Source organism: Microcaecilia unicolor, chromosome 13 (assembly GCF_901765095.1).
Source record: "Microcaecilia unicolor chromosome 13, aMicUni1.1, whole genome shotgun sequence".
NCBI lineage: Eukaryota > Metazoa > Chordata > Amphibia > Gymnophiona > Siphonopidae > Microcaecilia > Microcaecilia unicolor.
In genome coordinates this window covers 70,512,345-70,526,597 of record NC_044043.1, presented here as the reverse complement: position 1 = coordinate 70,526,597, position 14,253 = coordinate 70,512,345, and the positions used below count along the sequence as shown (strand labels likewise).

General features: G+C 44.2%; 1 protein-coding gene across 3 annotated transcripts in view; it reads right to left on the bottom strand.

Annotated features, from left to right (window-relative positions):
• PUSL1 (pseudouridine synthase like 1) overlaps positions 1–14,253 on the bottom strand; it is a 91,594-nt gene that overhangs the window by 59,621 nt on the left and 17,720 nt on the right. The window lies entirely within an intron of this gene.

Genomic DNA, 14,253 nt, shown 5'->3' with positions numbered 1-14,253 from the left:
TAGGGCAGGTTCTGACTTGATTGGACCTTAAAAGAGATCAATGGCCTGACTGAACTAATCAAAATGTAAAAGGTCCCCTGGTATACTATCCCAAGTTGTCTGAATGATATCACATAGCACTGCAGGCCTCTTTGGGAGCAAGACACTGCCCACTACAGAGCACAGGAAATGGATCAGCTGGACAGAATGGCTGAGCCAAGAGCCTGTCCGACTGCCGCAAACAATGAGGTCGCTTGGCTCTGCCATCTCAGTCCAAGTCAATCCAGGCATTGTAAATGAGTATTTCATTTCAGTTCTTTGATTGCTTTGTACTAATGTTGCCAAATGCACTCCCCGTCATCATAAAATTCTGATCTGGCCCTGGATTTCTGACTCCCATTACAATAAAGTTTTAATTATCACAAGAGGGAACAAGGCATAGTAAAAACTAAATTTCATGAGGACATGGAGGTACAATGTCAGCGCAAACTGAAAACAAAACACTGATTCAGCGTAGTGTAAAAAAGATAATTTATTTTTTTTATTAAGCAGAGATGTTGTCCTTTAAAGGGATCCAGCAAGAATCTCTATTAAATTTTGGTTTGGCAACCAATGTCAACAAAGCTTGCAGCAGCTGTTGTGGAAATCGCTCCCAGATTCCTGCTAGTTTATCTGAGACACAATTCTGAGCTCTTACAAAAGTCATGTTACAGGCAAAAAAAAAAAAGGCATATTAAAGAAAACTGATCTGACGTGGAACGCCTGGGAATCAGGTCAGAAACCACCAGACCCTATTGCTTCCTCCTAATTCTTCTATTAAAGGCCTGTTTCAAGCTGCCGAGGAGCCGACGGGAATGAAAATTCCTCCTCTCCCCTACCAAACACGTGGTTACATGATAGCCACATATTTAGTCAAAGGGATGGCAACAGTAAGCCTCCCCACAGAATGCAAGCTCATTTTGAACAATGATTTCCCTTTGAAAATCTCACCGATACTTATAACATAGGTACACATGTACTTTACTTGTGCCAAAACAGGTGAAAAGTGGATGCTGACCCTTATGTGTGGAGATTTGATTATGCAATCTACGGATGCTGGCCTATATGATATCATCCCTATTCATTTGTGTGACCAAAGATTTAGTAAAGGGTTCTTGCCAGTAAACAGAGCTGGCAATAAGCTCCAGGTCAGGAGAGACAGATACAGCCAGTCCTGACTTTATTACAGGTGCAATGGTTCAGTCTGTAACGTGATTTGAAAATGGTGACAAGCATATAAGAAAACAGGACATCACAGAGTACACATCGATCAGCAGGAGGTGATGGAAATGAAAACGGGATAAGCATAAAGGAATCCTCTGCAGAAGGAATGGATCCTCAGGAGCTTAGTCGAGATCGGGAAGCGGGGCTGGTGGTTGGGAGGCGGGGATAGTGCTAGGCAGACTTATACGGTCTGTGCCAGAGCCGGTGGTAGGAGGCGGGACTGGTGGTTGGGAGGCAGGGATAGTGCTGGGCAGACTTATACGGTCTGAGCCGGTGGTGGGAGGCGGGGCTGGTGGTTGGGAGGCAGGGATAGTGCTGGGCAGACTTATATGGTCTGTGCCCTGAAGAGGACAGGTACAAATCAAAGCAGGGTATACACAAAAAGTAGCACATATGAGTTGTCTTGTTGGCCAGACTGGATGGACTGTGCAGGTCTTTTTCTGCCGTCATCTACTATGTTACTTGCTGGTGGGGTGAGAGAAGAGTAAAGTGACCACCTGGTTCCAGGTCATAGGACCTGATACTCAGCTGCCATTGCAAAGTTCATCTTCCTATTGAAAATATCCCACAACATTTTAAGATGGGAGTTGAAAAACTAGGGCTGGCTCACTTGGTTCTATGACCTGATTCTCCATCTACTCTCCAGTCCACTGTGTGACTCAATTACGTTTAGTACCCGAGTTCAAGCATGGACTATAAAAACTCTCCAGGACAGTGTGTAATCTTATGATTTATCTAATGCTGAGCAGTGAGCCGCTGCTTTAATTGTTCCTAGGATCCCAATGTGACGCACTTTAAGGCAAACATGTCAGTAAGCCCTGATCATTTCTGCGCTTCTGACTTGCCAGAGCACTAACCAGGTGGTCTATTAGCTTTCACTGGATATGAAAAACATGTCCAGCACTTCCACATCTGGCACACCCCTTCCACCCAGGAAAGCTGTCAAAAGCCAGAGCATGCTTCTTTTCCTCAGAATGGCCTGGATGCAATGAGAACTTCACTGGCTCTTCAAAAACGGTTTCCATGTCTAATGGAGTCCCCTGCACTGCTAATGCTTGGCAGGCTGCCTCAGCTTGGAAAGAGCTCTGTTCCCACATTCACTTCTTGGCAGCGAAGGGATGTTCAACACACTGCGGGGCTGGCAGGGGCCAAGCTACAGATGTGGCTTGAATGTGGTGGGGGTGGGGGGAATGTGCAACGTGACTAAAAGAATCATTGCTTTTCCCCTGTAAAAACCAAATTGTGGTATTGCTCACAACATGAGGTGTTTTTATCGCAACCACTACTGAGAGATATGCCATACTAGGGATACATATGTGGAACTCAACTTCTTCCCCCACTACAGTGCCTATCAACCCCCTGTAAAAGACGTTCAGAGCTCAAGAAAAGGACTTTCGAAAAATGCTATTACTAGTACATCATGCTCCTCCAGTTCACCAATGCAAATATGCACATTTTGGTTCTCGAAAGCACTGAAGTTCTTTTTTAAAGGCCACATCATCAATGGGTATCAAAACCAAATGAGTGTAAATGTAATTCAGTTTTGTACATACTAATCAAAAGACCAGGAATAAACCATAGGAATACCCAAAAAGTGTTTCATGCCACCTGCTGATTACCTAACATCTAATAATGTGAAAGAGTTATAAAGATAGGTGTGCTTTCTGGAATTGGAATGATTTTGTCAAAACATGCATTAAGTTATGAATAAGTTATGAATATTCATGGAAGACCGATGACAACTTTTGATGTGTGTTCATCGTTGATAAAACTGTTTCAGTGAACTAATCATCTTCTAAGAGTCCACCAGAACGAGAGACGCTTAAATATTATGATAGCATTCAACAAAACCCTCTATGTGCCTTTATAAAATAGGTTCCCAGAAGCAGCTCCAATAACGTGCAAATGCTGACACACACATTCACATCCATTCCGAAGGTGTAAACGCGTGTGTGTGTGTGTACCTGTGTATCTTATACAGTACAAGTGAGCAAAGCATGTGCAGCATGGCTCATGGAATTCTTTCCAATCCCTATGTGTGTTGAGGCAGTTGTGGGAGTAGTTTTTTGTATCTGGGGGCATTTTGCATGATTCTGAGGCCCTCATGATCAAAAGTCAACGCTTCATGATCAAAAGTCAACGCTTATGCGCAGCCCATTATCGCTGTTTTTGCGCACACTTTTAACAACGTGTGATGATCAACGTGATTAACGCCGTAAACTGCAAGCGCGCCAGGCACTAGCGCAAATTACATTTTAATGTAATCAATCTCATGGTAATGAGGTCCTTTTCTAGTCCTCTCTGATGATCAAAGACTAGCGCCTCATGAACAGAGTTGTCGAACGGCGCTATGCTGTGAAACAGCGCCGCAGAATAATGCCAGGTCCTAGCTGGCGTTCCTGTGAGGCAGGCCCCATCAGAACCCCCCCTCCCCCCGAAAAAGGTCATTTCCTCTTCCTTTCTCCATGTGGGCCGGAAGTGCAAGGTGTAAACATCAGAGCACGTATTGTTATGTGTTGGTGGGGAAATTGTTTGTACTGCTTTTTTTATATTTTCTTTTTTGAGACATGTGATGGTGGTATATCGGTAGTGCTTGCCTGCTATCGCATTCTTGCAGAAACGCGTGTAGTAGTCTAGCATGGAGACCCACCAGCGACGGATGGGGTTGACAAAATACATAAAAAGCAGCCCCTTTAAAAATACATACCCTCCGCGAGAAACGTTTTACGGTTTAACACACTTTACGACAAAACGACAACCACCCCAACGTGCATACGTGCTGTTCGTTGACTAGCGCATCTGATTAGCACGTTACATTAGTGCGCATGCGTCACGGCAACTTACCCTCATTTGACTACGCCAACAGAGATTTGCGCCGCTACACCGCTGCATATTTTTGCATGTATTAAGTTCTGATCATGCCATAAAGTTGCACCCTGTTACTACGGCGTTGGAACAGCGCTATTTCTAGAGCGCTATCTAAAATAGCGTCGAGGTTTGATCATGAGGGCCTGAGGCAGGTGTGGGTAGAGGAAGCTATTATTGGAGGTGGGACAGTTTGGGATAAGATGGGCCAGTTATGTGGGGGTGGGATAAATTTTGGGCGAGCTGAGAGCAGGGAGAGGCAGTTTTCAACAAGGACTTCCCTAACTACTATGTTTCACTGTATGTAAGTTTCTAAGCTACAGAGGCTGAAACCCCTCCTATAGAAATGTATTTGCACAATTTTTTTTCTGGGGGGGCTTATTTCTCTGGAATTCCCAGTCTAATTTGGCCCATTTTTGAAGACTATGGGGGAAATTCTTTAAATTGCACTCAAAAATGGGCAAGATTGGTGCTAAATGTGATTTAAAAAGTGTGTGCCCTTTATAGAATCGTGCTTAGAGGCCAATTCCCATGCTCAAATTTTGGGTGCCAGACTTGCGTCTGCTGAAACCTGGTGTAAATGCTCAAGTCCAAGCTGGGCATGCCGCTCCCATATTCTGTAAGTACGCATACAAATTTTTGGAACATCCCTGACACGCCCCTGCCCCCTTTTCAGATATGCACTACAGGAGTTAGGAACCCTGCCTTATAGAATAGTTGGTAGCTAGATGCATGTGCAAATTTTAATGAGTGCCAATTAATCTCAATAATTGGTTAACAGCCAATTATTGATGGTTCACAGCTCACTATTCCATTTGGGAGTGCAGACAAATTGGGCGCCATATATAGAATCCGGGAAAAATGTCTTTTTACCATTTTTTCCCACATGCCAAGTTCCATCTCATTCCGTTACATTTTTGGAGAGTTATTTTGCCCACAGACAGAGACAGACATTTCTCAACCCCAACTGAACAATTTTCTCCAACTTCCATTGGGTTGGAAAGAATAAAAATGCATGCATACATTGCAACTCTGCTCAGCTCCATGCAAAATATACCCTTGGGAATGCCTCTATGCAGCACATGTATAACACGCCACCTTAGTGGGTACAGACATAAAATGTTATAAAATGCCTTTTTCTTATGTAAAAAGCAATGCTGCAAACCTGTAACAGACAGCAGGCTTGACCAGGCACACAAGTGGATGTCACCTGATAGCGCATGAATGGACTGCTCTCCCACAGTTCAGAACTCCCATTCAGAGTTCTGAGCACATGCAGCTTTTTCCCTCAGCTCCACAGTGCAAAACCTTAAGGTATTAGGAAGTTCTCAGGGAGGTGGGAGGGGCTCTGTGCCTGATTAATCCTGCTGTCAACATTTCAAACTGCCTCTCCATGTTCTTTAATCTCGCAACAGGCCTACCACCTCCCAAACTATCCCACCTCCAATAACAGACTCCCCCAGCAACTGTTCTACCATTCCATATGCCAAACACTATCTTGACACACCTGCCCCACAATCCTGCAAATTGCCCCATCTTTAAAAGGTACTCCCTACAACTGTCTCAACACATGCACGCACAGACGGGGGTTGCAAAGCATACAGAAAATACGTTACAGGTGAGCAACATTGCTTTTTCTGTCAACAAGCAGGATTGAGCCAGGCATACAAGTGGGTGACTCCCAAACTTAGGACCGCTCAAACTCTTTGTAGTATTCAAACTGCAATGGCACCCCACATGGGCAGAATATGAGAGTTGCTAGTTCAAAGGGTCACCTTGGCCAGAACAGCTTGGCCAAAGATACTGTCCACTACCAAAGCTTGGTCCAAGTAAAGGTATGGAGTGAGGACCACATCACTGCCTTACGGAGAGTAACTAGTGATGCAAATCTGATGTGGTTTTACTTTGGAGGTGAGGGAGTATACACTTGTTCATAACAGAATTGGTTTTAGAAAGTGTACTTTTTGTGACTAGTGCACCAGTCCTGTTGGCATCAAAAGGTAATGAACTGTGTGGACTTTCTGATTGACTCAGTTCTTTTAAGGTAGCATGCAAGAGAAGGTAAGGGCCTTCTCATGTTGGTTTCTATGTGATTTTGGGAAAAGGGTAGGAAGAGCTATTGATATGGAAAGGCAAGAATTTAGGATGGGTTCAATGTTGTTATGATGAGTCTGAGTGTATGGTTCTTGTTACCAAAGCTTGAAGCTCACTCATCCTTCTGCAAACATTACTGCAACGAGAAAAAGCACCCACCATATAGGGAACTTCACAGAAGAAGTCTCCAATGGTTCAAAAAGCAGTTTCATTAATGAAGTTAGCATGAGGTTAATTTCTTCTTGCAGTGAAAGCTTGACATGGAAAAGTCCCCTCATGAAACATGAGACACCAGTACAGTGGACAGCTGGAAGGTTACCCACTGGGGCCTGCTAAGCTAAGAAAACATTAAGGTGTACACTTATGGAGGATGTTTGGAGACCTTGTCGATAAAGATGATGCAAATACTGCAAGAATGTAGTCTGTGGATATGTTGTGGGATTGTGTCCATTAATTAAATACCAGATAGTAAAGTTTGCACTTGAAAGAGTACATACATCTAGTAGGCATCTCTTGGCAGCTATGTCATGAATAGGTTGAGTAACCTAAGGTGAGAAACTAGTGACTGCTCAATTTCTAGGTCATGAGGGCCAGAGATTTCAAGTCTGGATGAAGTAGGCACCCATTGCTAAATTACCAATGCTGAAGTTGTGGCAGAACAGCCAACTGTTTGATTAGGTTTTTATGATTAATGTACATCACCTTAATGGGCATTGTTTGTTTTAAGGAGTGGGGTGTTGTCATTAGCTTTTGTTAATATATTTAATTAGGGCTTTACTTTTAATGCAAACTGCCTTGATGGGCATTATTTGGTAGAAATACTGGAAATAAAGTGGAAATCAGTTCCACGAAGGCCAGTAGGTTACCATGAGAATCATTATGCTTGACTACTGTCAGAACACGTAAAGGGTCTTTATGACAGGGATTAAGAGCATGCATTTAGGAAGGCCCAGATCCTAGAACTGACAATGCATCTTGGGCTAGGTGTCCTAGGGACAGCAGGACTGAACAGAGGTGTTCCCTGTTCTTGGAAAATGTAATTAAGAAGCACTGTGGGGTTGAAGAGCTTTGTTGAGCTTGTCTGCTATGTAGTTTTGCACTCTGTAAAGGAGTACGTGGTATAGGGGCAGGTGTCCCTAAGAACAGTCCCTCACTGAGATTGCAGGTTAGCCACCCTAAGGCAGGTGGCACTAAACCTGACATATCAGAGGCCGAAGCAGAGCCAATGTAAGCATACGGATGTTAGGCTGTCTGGCCAGGAGGGAGGGGCTCAACAGTGAGCAGGAAGTAAAAGCCCTCTGGCAGAACAGAACAGGGAGGCCCTGGGAGGAGAGAAGGCACCCTGCAGTGTAAGCTACCAGAACTTGGCCAAGCTTTAACTCTAGCTTTACAAGAATCCTGTTCTTGAGGTCTGGCTGGAACCAGATCTAGTGTTTGTGCAGCCTTGCAAGTAGCTGCATGTACTATGGGTTTGAGGCCTCTGAAACTAAAGAGGCCTTAGGTTCTGTTTCACTTTTTATCCTTGTTTGTCTGTATTTTATAAAGGTCTTCTGCTTCAACCTCGCTCACGTTATCACATATTGTGGAAGCTTGGGGATTTTTGTGTGTCTGTGTGTGTCTCTGGGGGGGTCTGTATAAAGGCTAACGAGATTAGCTCTGCCTTAGCTAGGAGAAAATATATAAGCAGTTTATTAAGCACTGGAAAAGCAGGGTTGCTTTTGTGGGGTTTAAAGATTGCTACGCTGAAAGTGATGTGCTGCAACAAAGGAAACCTAGCCTGGAGGAATCAGAACAAACAGCAGACAGTGTTTCGGCAGTGCTGCAAGCCATAAAGAGCCATGAGAGTTGGAATAGTAGAGAATATAAAAAATTAATTGATTAGAGCTTGGAAAACTGAACTCCTGGGGAAAGTAAAACTAGAACTGCCACTTGTGTTGAACCAGCTTGGAAAGCCGGTCCAGACTACACAGTGGAATGGAACCGGAGCAACTAATTGCTGTTCATAAGTTGGCTTTTGAAAATTGCAGAGCAGGGGCTGTGCACATAGATAAGCAGTGAAAATGGAACTGTTGCCAAGGAAGCGGCAACTGAGGCCACTGGAAAACCTGGAGTGGAGTATTGGACTCCATCATATACTGGTGGGAAGCTAGTGCAGGTACCCTTAAGGCTGAGGGAAGACAAGCACCACAATGGGAGTTTGGGAGCATGGAGAAACACAACTGACTCCAGAGACCCCACAGCAACAGGAATTAAAGGGGCTTATGGACCAGATTTGCCTGCTGACAGCCCAGACCCAGTTCTATCAGGCTCAAGTGGAAGCTGCAAGCCTGGAAGTCAAGCAGATGCAGCAGGCACTAGCAGCCTCAGTACCCCTGTGGAAATATACAGAGTTGCAAGGGCAATTGACTAGAATTAGTTGGAGACATAATGAGACCCTATCATTTTGTCCAGCATGACTACTTCCCTTTGATGCTCCTGCACACTTCCATACTCTGTGCTGGTATCTTGAGTATGGAAGTGTGCAGGAGCATCAGAGGGTAGTAGTAGTGTTGGATAATATGATAGGGGTCCTGCAAGACCCCTGGCACAGAGCTCCACTGACCCAAGTGGAAGTATCCAGGGATGAGGCTTCAAAAGAGCTGGAACCAGTGGTAACATGGCCTAAGAAGGCCTCTCAAAGGAAAGTCATCCAAGAGGAACAGACTTGTATGTTGGAGGACCGACTGAAGGAAGTCTTCATGACCCTGGAAGAGAAGCAACTGTCAATGAAGGAGCTCAAAGCCTGTGAGGCTCTGATCCAGACAACCACGAGGGAGACTACCTTACTGTTTCCGGCAGATATTTGCAAGGCAGCGACATGGTCAATGCTGCATACCTTTGCCAAGCAGTACAGGGTGAACTTTGCAGCGTGCTCGGAAGCCAGTTTTGGAGCTTTGGTCCTCAGGGCGGCGGTGCTAGGATCCCACCCACTCTAGTGATTGCTTTTGAACATTCCACAGGTTCTGAAATAGTGGGAAGTTATATAATAGAAGGAGAAATAAGGTCTTACCTGATAATTTTCTTTCCAATATTCCTTTCCACTATTCCAGAGGCCCGCCTGAGGTTTCCGAGATGTGTAGTCGGTGCAAAGTAATGGGTCAAATAACAACTGTCACATTGCATAGTGCTTCCCACATATCTCTTGTTCTCTACAAGTTGTTCAAAGATGAGAGAGGTCCACGTTTGCTTGCCTGGTTAGAGATAGACTAGCAAGTTGTTTAAGATTGTTGTGTTCATTCTGAGTTTCTCCTTACTGCTTGCCTATGCAAATACTGAGGATCTGGATTGGATGCCAAGAGGGATATGTCTCAGCTCAGTTTTCAGTTCTCTATCTCCACCTACTGGTTGATGGGCACAACTATCCCACAGGTTCTGGAATAGTGGGAAGGACTAATTGAAAGAAAATTATTAGGCAAGATCTAATTTCTCCCTGATAGCAACACACAGACCAGAGAGACCCGAACTCTTGCTAGCCCTTGCCGAGTATAGTGTCTGCTGCATGGTAGCCGTTGGCCTGTTCTTTACTGCAGAATGTGGATTGAAGATGCTGGAGGTGCGCTAGTTTACAGGGTGACTGAGGGTGAGAGAACATATTTTTTATGCTGGCTATTTCACAGCTTTCCTTCAGTTCTTCAGTTGGGAAGGCGTACTCTGATGAATCGTTAGTCAGCTCTCTCCCATTCCTGTGTATGTAATAGGTTAACAGGAAGTCAAGGATAAATAGCCCACAGCAGCCAGCATATTTTTAAAGGCCAGCCACCACGGGCTATATTATACTTGGATTTTCAGCGCCCTGCTGTGCCCAGATACTGGTGCTGAAAATCCCCGTAGAAACAGGCGCTGGTATTTATCCAGGCGCTGGCAATATTCCATCCAGTACCCAGATAAAGAGCTCCGCCGGTCAAATTCCTGGGTGACACCCACCATTGCATACTCTATCTTGCGACCAGCGTTCAAGAAAGATGAAGGTTGTATTTCTGTGACACCAGAAACCAGTGGCTGAGGTTCCTGCAATTGCCGCATATAAGCCCTTGCTCATGGTACCACTTCCATCGGAGCCATCATTGGTCCCAGAACCTGGACATACCTGCCATGACTGAGGAGAAGACAACTCTGTTAAACTAGCTATGACCTCCTGCACTCCTCTCCATGCTGTGTCAAATAGAACACCCAGATACTCCAGCGTCAGCGATGGAGTTAGTCTGTTCTTCTCGAAACTGATCACCCAACCCAATGACTGCAGAAGACAGACAACTTTGTCCGTTGCCACCATGCTGTCCAAACAGGATGATGCATGAATGAGCCAGTCGTCAAGATACAGATGAACTGATTCCTTTCCACCGGCAAGGTAGTTTTCTTAGTCACTGCCATAACCAAGGAGTCCACCCTGGGATGCTGCAATTTATCTTTCTCCTCCAGACAAGCAGAGGCAAAAAATTAAATATGTTTATTGTCATGAAAAATTAGAACAATGAACAGAAAAGGTGCAATCAGCAAAACAATAACAGGTAACTGAAATATGGATCAATTATAACATCATCTAAACATTTGTTTACTATCTAAATAGTGGTAACCTGGTCAAAATAGCCCCAACAAAATAGCTCCCAACATAATAGCCCCTGACATAACAGCCATTGTCAAAATGGCCTGCCCACAATATAGCCCTTCACAAATTAGCCCCCCGACAAAAGGGCCCGATCAGGCTGCCTAGAATATGACACTGCATTTTTTTTCCTAATAATCTTACCTTGTCAAACAGGATAAGGTTGGTAAGACTATGAAAATAAATAAATAAATAAATAAATGATGACAATATTGTTTTTTTTTGGCAGCTTTTCAGAACCTCACTGCGGCTTTCCAGAAGCGTCCAGTACATTTTACCTAAGATTCCAAAACAGTTCTTTAGAACCTCATCACAGATCTTGGAAGCATTTGGTACAATCAGATTTAAAATTTTAAGGAATATTTATCTTGACCCCTGAGACAGGTGCTGTTGATCACCGAAGCACAGCCCGCAGAACAGATCATGAATACCAGTTAGTAGCTATAGAATTTTGGTTATTTATATAAGCTTTACACAATGCAATGCTGGTAGGAGCCTTTATCAGTGAAGATTTCACTTGTAGTTTATCATCCTTTTTTGTGATGTGTTATTTTTTTTTCTAGGGGGCTATTTTGTTAAGGGGGCTATTTTGTGGGAGGCACCATTTTGTCAAGGGCTATTTTGTTAGGGGCTGATTTGTCAAGGGCTATTTTGTTCCAAGGCTCTTTTGTCAGGGCTATTATGTCGGGGTGCCTTAAATAGTACCTGGGGAATTCAGGACATATACAGTGGGGGAAATAAGTATTTGATCCCTTGCTGATTTTGTAAGTTTGCCCACTGACAAAGACATGAGCAGCCCATAATTGAAGGGTAGGTTATTGGTAACAGTGAGAGATAGCACATCACAAATTAAATCCGGAAAATCACATTGTGGAAAGTATATGAATTTATTTGCATTCTGCAGAGGGAAATAAGTATTTGATCCCCCACCAACCAGTAAGAGATCTGGCCCCTACAGACCAGGTAGATGCTCCAAATCAACTCGTTACCTGCATGACAGACAGCTGTCGGCAATGGTCACCTGTATGAAAGACACCTGTCCACAGACTCAGTGAATCAGTCAGACTCTAACCTCTACAAAATGGCCAAGAGCAAGGAGCTGTCTAAGGATGTCAGGGACAAGATCATACACCTGCACAAGGCTGGAATGGGCTACAAAACCATCAGTAAGACGCTGGGCGAGAAGGAGACAACTGTTGGTGCCATAGTAAGAAAATGGAAGAAGTACAAAATGACTGTCAATCGACAAAGATCTGGGGCTCCACGCAAAATCTCACCTCGTGGGGTATCCTTGATCATGAGGAAGGTTAGAAATCAGCCTACAACTACAAGGGGGGAACTTGTCAATGATCTCAAGGCAGCTGGGACCACTGTCACCACGAAAACCATTGGTAACACATTACGACATAACGGATTGCAATCCTGCAGTGCCCGCAAGGTCCCCCTGCTCCGGAAGGCACATGTGACGGCCCGTCTGAAGTTTGCCAGTGAACACCTGGATGATGCCGAGAGTGATTGGGAGAAGGTGCTGTGGTCAGATGAGACAAAAATTGAGCTCTTTGGCATGAACTCAACTCGCCGTGTTTGGAGGAAGAGAAATGCTGCCTATGACCCAAAGAACACCGTCCCCACTGTCAAGCATGGAGGTGGAAATGTTATGTTTTGGGGGTGTTTCTCTGCTAAGGGCACAGGACTACTTCACCGCATCAATGGGAGAATGGATGGGGCCATGTACCGTACAATTCTGAGTGACAACCTCCTTCCCTCCGCCAGGGCCTTAAAAATGGGTCGTGGCTGGGTCTTCCAGCACGACAATGACCCAAAACATACAGCCAAGGCAACAAAGGAGTGGCTCAGGAAGAAGCACATTAGGGTCATGGAGTGGCCTAGCCAGTCACCAGACCTTAATCCCATTGAAAACTTATGGAGGGAGCTGAAGCTGCGAGTTGCCAAGCGACAGCCCAGAACTCTTAATGATTTAGAGATGATCTGCAAAGAGGAGTGGACCAAAATTCCTCCTGACATGTGTGCAAACCTCATCATCAACTACAGAAGACGTCTGACCGCTGTGCTTGCCAACAAGGGTTTTGCCACCAAGTATTAGGTCTTGTTTGCCAGAGGGATTAAATACTTATTTCCCTCTGCAGAATGCAAATAAATTCATATACTTTCCACAATGTGATTTTCCGGATTTAATTTGTGATGTGCTATCTCTCACTGTTACCAATAACCTACCCTTCAATTATGGGCTGCTCATGTCTTTGTCAGTGGGCAAACTTACAAAATCAGCAAGGGATCAAATACTTATTTCCCCCACTGTAGCTGCTCACAGGTTATCAAATGTAACTTCACAGGGCCACAGCAAAGAGATCTTTCTCTCTCTTCTCCCTGGCTAAGTGTGGAGAAAAAGCTTGTACATCCTGGCTAAATTTGAGCTCCTGGACCAATAAGAGCCCAGAACAACAAATTTTAAAAGTAGCTGGCCACATCACTGCAAGTGCAAGTTAACTTCTTCTCTGTATTAAAGAAAGAACAGTCATTTCTCTGTAACAGCTTTAAACATAAACATGCACCACCTGTTGGCCAAACTAGAGAAATACACTACATGAAATATTCTTTTAATTTTATTTATTAGGATTTATTTACCACCTTTTTGAACAAATTCACTCAAGGCGGTGTACAGCAAGAATAAGAAAAAAAATAAGCAATAGACAATTACAGCATTCATATGTTGAAAAATTCATCATTTCACCACAGCATGCTATTAGCTTTGATCATCAGGGCTTTATTTCCCCGCCCTGTTCCAGTGCAAATTTTACAGCACTGTTTGGAACAGTGTGGAGAATTTGGTCATCGGCCCATCACAGCCAGAGGCTGAAGAGTGTGTCCATCCACCTGCTGGACATAGAATATACAGAGTAGCTGGACTGGATGCCAAGAGAGATACGTTTCAACTCAGCTTTCAATTCTCTATCTTCACCTGCTGGTTGATGGACACAACTATCCCACAGGTTCTGGAATAGTGGGAAGCTACATAATGGAAAATACTGTAGTATTGTTTCCTCTTTGAGAATAAAAAAGAAAAATCTAAGACACTGCCCAGTCTACTCGGCCACTGGAAGTCTATTGTGTTCCAAACCAAACAGGACTACATGCCAGCCCCCTTCACGAATGCATCTGGAGTTTACTGCTTGGGAAACCATGTGATCTGATGTTTCTGCTACACTCAGTGCATGGGAAATGATTTCTGGAGTCAGCAGAAAATTGCTGAGCTACACAACCCTCCTGTTAATGGGCCCTCTTTCAATGAGCGTGCCGCAAGGATGGAGGATAGTAACCTTCCTTTTAGACAATGAGCCAGTAATGTTCTTAAATCAGCATTGTTAAACTTATCTGGATTGAATTTGGCA